General features: G+C 38.8%; 1 protein-coding gene across 2 annotated transcripts in view; it reads left to right on the top strand.

The window, feature by feature from the left end:
• Positions 1-9605, top strand: part of Gprasp1 (G protein-coupled receptor associated sorting protein 1) — a 62399-nt gene that overhangs the window by 3931 nt on the left and 48863 nt on the right. For both annotated transcript variants that reach the window (XM_032890117.1, XM_032890118.1), the window contains exons 3-4: positions 1152-1278; positions 5418-5490. The gene's annotated coding sequence lies outside the window, so the exon portion shown is untranslated. The remainder of the gene's footprint in view (positions 1-1151; positions 1279-5417; positions 5491-9605) is intronic.

Here is a 9605-nt window from a genome sequence, read left to right as displayed (position 1 = left end):
CAGATGTCTTCACGTCACTCTTGAGTCCAAGAACTTGTACTTAGCTTGCACATCCGCTCTCTCACCAGGATATCCTGAAGTTTTTAATCCCAAAGAGATTTTCTAGTTCTCACCCTATTCAGTTCAATTGTGAACAATTGGGGGAAGTGCAGTTCTAGAGGGACAGAGCCACACTGTATCCTTAGTAGCCCTCTCCCTATCAAGGTATGTCAGGTTTACTACTTCCAATGAGGTTTTCTAACCCTGCAATCTTGGGCCTCAGAGGAGGGCTCAGGATCACCTACAGAAACAGATACTGATATGCCCTCTTCTTCTTTGGTGGTGGTTGGTTCTCATCCTTGCTTTTGTTTTCTGGCCTATACTTTTGACTTGATGATTTGCATGTATTCTTGATTGCAGCCTCTCGTCTGTTCTGAGTCTTCAGTGTCAGAGCATGGCTATATAAGTGACACTCACAGAATATCAGAATCCTTTAGGACTGCTTAGTTAGAAAGACATTAATCTCCCTACTACCGTTGTCCAGCTGATTTTCACTTTCCTCTTTGAAGCCATGTTTGCTCTACCTCAGCCTGCTGTTTATATAGCAAGCTAGGTTCAGAGCAGAGGTTAATGGTATAGAATAACGGGTAGAGATTGGGAACTGATACCACCTTTGTCTCAACTACTCCCCAGATCCTTTGCTATTGTTATCCTCAATTAGCTGCCTAGAATTAGGAATAACAGAGATTATAATCTCTGGAAGAAGTGTAAAGTGTGTGGTGTGTGTGTGTGTGTGTGTGTGTGTGTGTGTGTGTGTGTGTGTGTGTGTGTGTGTGTCAGACAAATAGACAAATAGTGTGTGTGTGTGTGTGTGTGTGTGTGTGTGTGTGTGTGTGTCCAGACAAATAGCTGTGATCTTTCTTTTCACCTACCTTTTCCAGATTTTTCCTGAATTGGGGGAAGGTCTAAAAAATATGAACATGCTGGAATATATCTTAAGTTTTAACAGCTAATCCTCATTTAATTTCTCATATTTCAAGTAATAAAAATGAAGGATAATTCATCCATATTTGTAATTTAGGAGGGAAGCAATGGGTTGGGGTTTTTTGTGCAATGTACCACTTTAATTTAGAAGGTTTTTGAAGTTCTGTGTAACTGTTTTTAATTCACAGATCTCCCCTAGCCTATAATACCAGCTGTGAGTCCTTCCCTCAGTGGAGATCTTCACAGTGCAATCGGACCAAATCCTTTGGAAACATTCTATATCTCAAATGCCCTGTGGAGTACACACTTAATCAGGTAATGGCTTGGAATTTTCCAGTATCAGCTAAGGACGAGGATGAGTTTGGGATTTTTATACATTGGTGCCAAAGCAAGAAGTCAAGTCTTCCTGCCTGGATGGGAATTTTAAGAATCAAAATCATGTCCCATAGTTTCTGACACGCCATTATTTGTACACTCCAATCGTTCCCACAGTTGGGCTATTGTGACTAGTGCCGTGGTGGACACTAATAAGAGTGCCTGTCGGGTCCCCAGTTTCTTCCTAGTGAAACTTAGTAACCATTTATTAGCTTTACTCCCATAATCTCCCTAGCCTTTTATAACAATAATTCTACTCTCAACTTCTTCGAGCACAGTCCTTTCTGACTGTATGTATCTGGAGATGATAAGGCATTTGCCTTTCTATAGCTGGTTTATTTCATACGACATTGATCTCCAGTTCTAGTCCTGTTGTTAGAAATGGCAGAACAGTATGCTTTTGTGACTGACTAATATTTTCTTCTGTATATGAAATACAACTTTATTCACTCATCAGATTTTGGATACTTACTTTCCCCCTCCCCCCTATTTCTTAACTATTGTGAATTACAGTACTGCACTGAGTATGTGAGGAAAGATTGCTCTTTACCTGTATTTTAGGTGTATTGCTCTTTTGCTGATTTAATACTTTGGAAGCATATGTAATACTGGGATTCCTAGATCATATGGTAGTTCTATAGTTCTATTTGTATAATTTTAGGATTCTCCATACTGTTTTCCACAGTAGGAATATTAATTTGCATTCCCATGCGCAGACTAAAACTTTTTTTCTCCACAGCCTCACAAGCACTTCTTAGTCTTTTTGGTAATAGCTGTGCATGTGGGTCTAAGGTGGTATCTCATTGTGTTTATAATTATTGCTAAAGGTAAATGGGGTGGAGTGGTTTTTTTCATATCTCTGTTGTCCATTTGTATGCCTATCATATTTTGGTAAATACCTATTCAATTATATTGTGAATTTTTAAATGTAGTTATTTGGAGAATATTCTAATGATTTTTTGCAGCTCCTGATATAGTCTAGATATCAAACCCCTGTCAGATGTATGAATTGCAAGCATTCTACCATTCATTAGACTGTCTCGACTGTTTCTGCACTCTGTAGTTTCCTTTCCTGTACAGAAACTTTAGTTTGATGCAACCTCATTTTATTTTTGCTTTTATTTCTTGTGCTTTTATAAGTCTGTCCAAAATTTCCTGTCAGTTCCAATGCCGTAAAACAGTTTTTTAAAGTTTACGTTGAGTAGGCTTTGTAGTTTTAGGTCTTAATTTTAATTCTTTAATACATTTTGAGTTGCTTTTTAATAACTGGTAGGAAGGGTTGGGGATTTGGCTCAGTGGTAGAGCGCTTGCAAGGCCCTGGGTTCGGTCCCCAGCTCTGGGGAAAAAAAACAAAAAAAACCAACCAAACAAACAAACAAAAAAAAAACCCAAAAACTAATAACTGGTAGGAGATAATTGATTTTTATAATTTCCAAGATATTTTTCTGCCTCTGGCTATGAAAATTTCCCAGCATCATTTATTACAAAAACTGTCCTTTCTCCATTATGTCTTCTTGGCACCTCTGTTGGAAAACAGTGGACTGTAGATGTCGACTGTAGGTTGGTTTACTTCTAGACTATTAGTTACAGTTGGTCTGGGTGTCCACTTTATGTTACACCATGCGATTATTTTAAATCACTTTAGCCGTACAGTCAGTTTTGAAGTCAGGAAATAGAGTGCCTGCCTCCTACTTTGTTGTTTTATTCAGCATATATTTGGTCTCCTGGGGATTTTCATGTGAATTTATTACTGCAGTTTTCTACTTCTGTATAGAACAATACTTCTGTATTACAGGGATTGAATTAGATTTGTAAATCACTTTTGCTAGTACATTTTAATAGTGTTTATTCTTCCAATCTATGAGCACAGGGTATCTTCTCATATAGAGATCTTCACATAATTTGATTACATTTATTTTAATATTTTACTTTTGTAGGTGTTGCGAATGGGGTTGTTTTCTTGGTTTTTATTTTAGATAACTTTTTGCATGCTAGCTTTACATCCTTCAACTTTCTAGAGTGTACTTGCTCATGCTAGTAGGCTTTTTGGGTGGTTTTCTATATATAAGATCATGCTATCTCCAAATAGTAACAGTATGACTTCTTTTTCAACCCAAATGAATGCTTGTTTGTTCTAAGTCTTAGAAAGCAGTCTTTTCAGCTCACTTCCTTTGACTTTAATGAAAACTATCAGTTTATTATAAAGGTCTTATTATGTTATAGTATATTCCTTCTATTCCTAATTTTTCAGCACTATTAAGAAGGGGATATTACATTTTATCATATGTATTTTCCACCTTGATAGGTTCATTTGGTCTACAATCCTTCATTTTTGTTGGTGTGGTTTATTAGTTTATTAATTTGAGTGCCTTGAACCATCTTGCATTTGTGGACTGAGTCCCACTTTGTCATACTAAATATGCTGTTCAGTTTCATTTGTTTCGTCATCTACATTGATCAAGCATATATCAGCCTGTGGTTTTGTGTGTATATTATTGTCTGGATAATGCTGACCTCAAAGACATGGGTTTAAGCCATTAGACAGTCTTTATTACCTAGCTGGCAACTTCAATGGGTTTTGAGATCCCACTATAGCCCTGAGCCCTTTTTTTTTTTGGTTCTTTTTTTCGGAGCTGGGGACCGAACCCAGGGCCTTGCGATTCCTAGGTAAGCGCTCTACCGCTGAGCTAAATCCCCAGCCCCTTTTTCAACTCTTTTTTTTTTTGCCCTGAGCCCTTTTCAAGGTAAGCTTTTAAATACAAAAACCATGCCCTGGCTACTTCAATGAACAAGAGCAGTCAGTCAGAAAGCAAGGTTAGTACATGTAGAGACTTTCCCAAAACTGTGGACTTTGCTGCATTAGGTTTTTGTTTTAATTTTGGTTGGTGGTGCTGTCCCCGTGCTAAGTTTTGTGGGCTGGGTGGTATTTCCAACATGAAGTCAGTTGTGCTAAGGTCCTACTAAGGTTTGGGGTCCTATTATATTCTCCATGGGTCTTAGTAAATGTGTCAAATCATGGACTCATCCTGCTCTAAAGAAGTGTGGTTGGTCCTAAGGACCATTAATTTTTGCTGAACCGATACGTAATTGTCCATGTATTTTAAGATGCAGGGGCCTGCCATTAATCCAATCAAAATGAGAATTAAAGTTTCAGCCAGTGCTCATAACACAATAGTTAGCTGGGGACTCAAGAGGACAGAGGCTGGTACCAATTATTTGACTTATGTAATTGTCTTTTTCTCTTTGTGAAATTTCCCAACCATGGCAAGTTTATTTCTAATTACTGTATATCAAGTAGTGTAGAAATGACAGGTTTTTCCAAAAGCCATACATAGTCCTCCTTTGTATGTCCAGTCTCAGAATAGAATACTTGGTCTGAGCAACTCAGAAAGTTGGTAGACCCAGATGAGTAACCTGGTGGAGGTCACTTATCAGTCCTGCCAGTTATTTCCTGGAGAATGATCTTTCCCTCTGAGGTTCTTCATCTACCTGTGGGTTTGAGCTGGCCATTTCTTCTCCACATGGAGTCTCAGGCAGCACTGGGTCGGGGTATGTCATCAGAATATCAATAGACTCCACTGATCTTAGGGCTGTTTTTAGGACAACCAGGTCAACGGCCCAGCAGTAGAAGACAGCAATCCATAGAGGAAGCCAAATAGCTACACATAGGGTCAAGTTCTGTGTATATGGTGTTGGACTTTGTTTTCCCCATCAGAGAGCCTGGGTCAGATCGATGAGTTCTGCTTTCTGGGCTGAGGAACCTGTCTTGGGCCCAAATCTTTGTGGATAAAGTAAGCACTGCAGCTCTCACACACCTGGTTTCATCTTTCCTCTTGTGACAGTCATGGATGAGCACCTGCAGGTTGTCATCGGGCAAGAAGGTACTGATGGCAGTGGTTTTCTTAAAACTGTATTCTAGGGTGAGACAGGAATGGGGCCTGATAGGGGTTCACACAGGCACTAGATAGCCAAGCATTCTGGTGTTCCTCAGAGGAGGGTCTCAGCCACGTGATGGGGTACACTGAGTATAAGATCCTGATCCAGAGTTAACTTGTTTGCTTGTTTGTTTTTTCCATTAGACTGACAGCAACCGCCACTGCTCTTAAGACAGGTGGACCATCCTGTGGCTGCAGTGTTCGACCATTTGGACAGGTATGTCACAGGCCATGGACCCAAAGTTTGAGTTAAAACTCTTTTGTCTTTTGTTTCATGATGAAAAGGCTTTGAGATATCTGGGAGTGCTAGCGCTGGGCCCAAGGTCAGAATTATTTGTAAAACCTCAAATGTCTTTTGTTTAGTCTCAGTGCAGATTAGGGCTCAGTGCCCTATGTGTGCTGGTATATAGAAGCCTTGCCTCTGGTATCCAGAAGCAGCAATAGCTAGGCTGCACCTAGGTACTCTTGAACCTGTCTCATCATCTTTGGAGTTGGGACCCAAAGGATGGCAGCAATCCTTCTCCTTTTTCCTCCTCTCAGCTGGTACCCAAGATAGGTAGACTCTGTACAAAATTGGGCTTTCTCAGCTGATATTCTGTAACCCAAGGTTTGTAACTCCTGCCAGCAGTCCTTCAGCAGCGGTTTTATAATCTCTTTTCCCAGGAAACCTCTGATACAAGGGCAAGAATTCAGCTCTTTGTATGTCATTAAACAGGGTTGGCAAAAGTTTAAATCTTCGGGGACACCTGGTCCAGGTATATTGCCTGCTTTACCCTCCCTCTGATTCTATTTAAAAGCAAATGTTGACTCACCTCTGCCAAGGAGAGACTGAAAAATGCATCTTTCAGGTCAAGACTGTATGTATCTGTTTCTCTGGAGAAATCCAACTCAGGAAAATGAGAGGTTCCAGGATTCTTCACAGGCTGGCAAGGTGTATTCCAGGGTAACTGGCAGGGCACCAAGATGTCTGTCTTTCTACCCAGGCAATATGGACTGCAATTTCCCTATTTTGTTTCCAAAATATCACTGGATATTGTTTAATCTGGATGCCTCTGAGTTTGATCCCTGGTGTCTTGAGGTCTGGTCTCTGCGGATCTCAGCGGAACTTCCAGAAATGGTGTAAGGTATCCAATAGAGAAGACTGGGTTTTAAGCCAATAGAATGTCTTTATTAGCTTGCGAGCAACTACACTGGGTGGTTAGGATCCCAGGGTTAGCTTTTAAGCACAAAACCTATGTCCTAGGTTGACATACCTTAGTTCACAAGAATAGGTATCCAAAAGCTAACTACAGAATCCAAACACCAAGTTAGGACAGTTAGACTTCCCTACAAGTCTAGACTTTGGTAGATTTGGCTTTTGTTTTCATTATGGCAGGTGGTGCTGTCTCCATGCTGAGTTTTGTGGCCTGAATGGTACTTCCATCATGGAGTCAGTTATGCTAATGTCTGGGGGTCTGTTACAGTAATATCTTTGCAATAATGCCTTCGTTTTGTACTTTGAAATGAACAGGTTACTCGGGTGAAGTACCATAGATGTGATCCTGGATTTTTCTTTGATGGGAGGATATTTGTTAATAATTCAATCTCTGCTAATTTCTTCTGTTTTCCATGATTCCACTTTGCAAAGGTATATATGCCTTCAAATTGGCCCATTTCATATCTTGGCATACATTTGCTCCTAATACTTTTCATGATTCATTTTACTTCTGTGATGTGAGTTGTAATGCTTTCGTTTTTGCTTTAGATCGTATTTGAAATTCTCTTCCTTAGTTTATCTGAGTTGATCCATTTCACTTTATTTTTAAAGAGCCAACTCTCTTTCATTGATGTTTTTCACTTTATTCCATATCTATTTATGCTCTGATACTCTTGCTTCCTTGTGCTAATTTGGGGTTTGGTTTAAGGTTAGTGGTTAGCCATCATTTGCACTCTTTCTGATTTTTTTCCTAGATTTCTCTCTATTTTATTGGCTTTTGTTACTACAACCCTCCTTAATACTGCTTTTTCTTTATCATAGATATAATTATCTAGACATTATCTTAAAAGTATTTTAATTTCCTTTTTAAAATCTTCTTGGACCTAGTGGTTGGGTTGTGTTCTGAAATTTCTGGGTTTTTTTTTTTGTATATTTCTAAAGTTTTTCCTGTCATTGATTTCTAATTTTTCTAAATTTTAGTTATTTGGTTCCTCAAGACTTCTTTTTGTAATGCTTGGTATTGAGCTCAGGGTCTTACTCATCTCTCTCTCTCTCTCTCTCTCTCTCTCTCTCTCTCTCTCTCTCAAGGTCTTACTCATCTCTCTCTCTCTCTCTCTCTCTCTCTCTCTAAGGGTCTTACTCATCTCTTTGTGTGTGTGTGTGTGTGTGTGCGCGCGCGCGCGCGCGCGCGCATGTGTTGTTATTGTTGCTGCTGCTGTTGTTCTGTTTGGCGGCAGGATTTTGTGTAGCCTAGTCTGGCCTGAAATTTACTATGTAGCTGCTGCAGATGATCTTGAACTCTTACAGATCCCTTACCTTCAGTTCATTCCCTGAATGCTTACATTTACAGGCTTGCACCACCATGCCTGGTTTACACAGTGCTGAGGATCCAAAAGGCAGGCATTCTGTCCACTCAGCTGCATCTCCGTTCCTGAGGCTTGGTTTTGTGTCCTATCTGTCAATATAGTCTGGATAATTTTCTATGTGTTGTTGAGAACAAAATTGTGTATTCAGAAGCTGTAAAGTGGAGTCCTCTAGTAATGTTGCTTAAGTCGATTTGCTCTAGTGTGCAGTTTAACTGTGTATTTTGTTTTCTTTTACCAGAATCTAAGGTTTCACTGTTTGCCACTCAACCAAGTTTGCATAGGACAGAGATTAGAGATTTATGCAAGGCCAGTCCTGTGGAAAATACAGGGGATTTTCCTGTTTCAAATCTCAATCTTCAGGAGTTTTACCATTGTAACTTCTTTTATGGAACATAAAATGAATTACCATGTGATATTAGGCAGGAGAAGTCCCAGAGCTAGGCAAGATCTCTGCCCTATGCAAACGTGGTAGAGTGGCCAATATGTTTCCCACTTATTAAAAACTAAATATTAATTACTATAAAGTAGTTTGTGGTGTGGTAAGAGCACTTGATCCTCCTGCAGGCCCCCTGGGTTCAGTTCTCAACTCCCACATGGCTCCTTCCAGCCCTCTGTTGCCACTTTCTGGCCTTGACTGGCATTGCATGTTACTTGAAAACACTTTTTAAAAGGCCATCCAAATCTCAGCTCTTAGTCTCTTGGAGTCAGCACCTACATTTTCTTTTCAAGCACACTACTTTTCTTCAGTTTAATTTTGAACTGAAGAAAGAAAGAAGTTTTACAGTGACTTGTCTATTGAGTATAGAATACCTTGTGAACAGGATGGGTCATTAAAGCTTAGGAAAAGGATTGGGATGGTAAGAGGAAAACAATCATTCTTTCTGATTTGGCTATCTGTTTCTAAAAGTAGGGAGTTAAAGTTCCATGCCGTGGTATGTATTTTTCTCATGTCAGGGCCCTTGATGCTTACTTTATATATTTGGGCACTTAATATTATTTCTCTTGTGGAATTGATCTTTTTAGCGTGGACCTTCCTGGTCTCTTTTGGTACTTGGATTTAAAGTCTTTTAGCTAATAAAATGCTGCTCTTGCTTTTTATAGATTTAACTTGTGTAGAACATTCTATTTCATACCTTTACTTTCATCCCATGTATATACTGAGAAGTGAAGTGGGTTTTTGGTAAGGAACAACTGGTTGGCTCTTGATATTTTTAAACCTGTATAGTAGCTCTTGTTTTTTAATTGGATAATTTAGTTTTTGTATGTCCAAGGCAGTGCTGATGAGTTAAGTCTTATGTGCAGCCATTTTTTGACTTGTTTTCTATTTTCGTTATGGGTCCTCTTTTTCTTGGCCATGATTTTGCTCTATAGTTAGGATTTATTCAGTTTTTAATTCCTTGTTTATTTTTTGTTCTGTATGCATTTTTTATTTGTGGGTATCTTGAGACTTAAAAAAGAGTATTTTTGATTATAACAAGGTATTTTTAAATAGTATCAATGTAGCATGACCATAACGATGACAATAGAAACTCAAGAGCACAGGAGAAAGTAATTAATGTGAAAACTAAACTTATGCTCCATTTTTCCATTTTCAGATTTTCATATGTCATTTATTACCTTTTTATATTGTCTATCCCTAGCATGTAATGTTATCTCTTAATTTTGTTTTTAGTCTTTTACTAAGGATATGAATGATTTATTTACCATTCTTAGAGATTAGAGCATTTTGGGTTTATTTTTATAATTTTATACTAGGATTTTTGTTTCCAG

The sequence above is a fragment of the Rattus rattus genome, chromosome X (assembly GCF_011064425.1).
Source record: "Rattus rattus isolate New Zealand chromosome X, Rrattus_CSIRO_v1, whole genome shotgun sequence".
Lineage (NCBI taxonomy): Eukaryota > Metazoa > Chordata > Mammalia > Rodentia > Muridae > Rattus > Rattus rattus.
The sequence above is the reverse complement of the archived record's forward strand: the minus strand, read 5'-3'. Positions and strand labels throughout refer to the sequence as shown.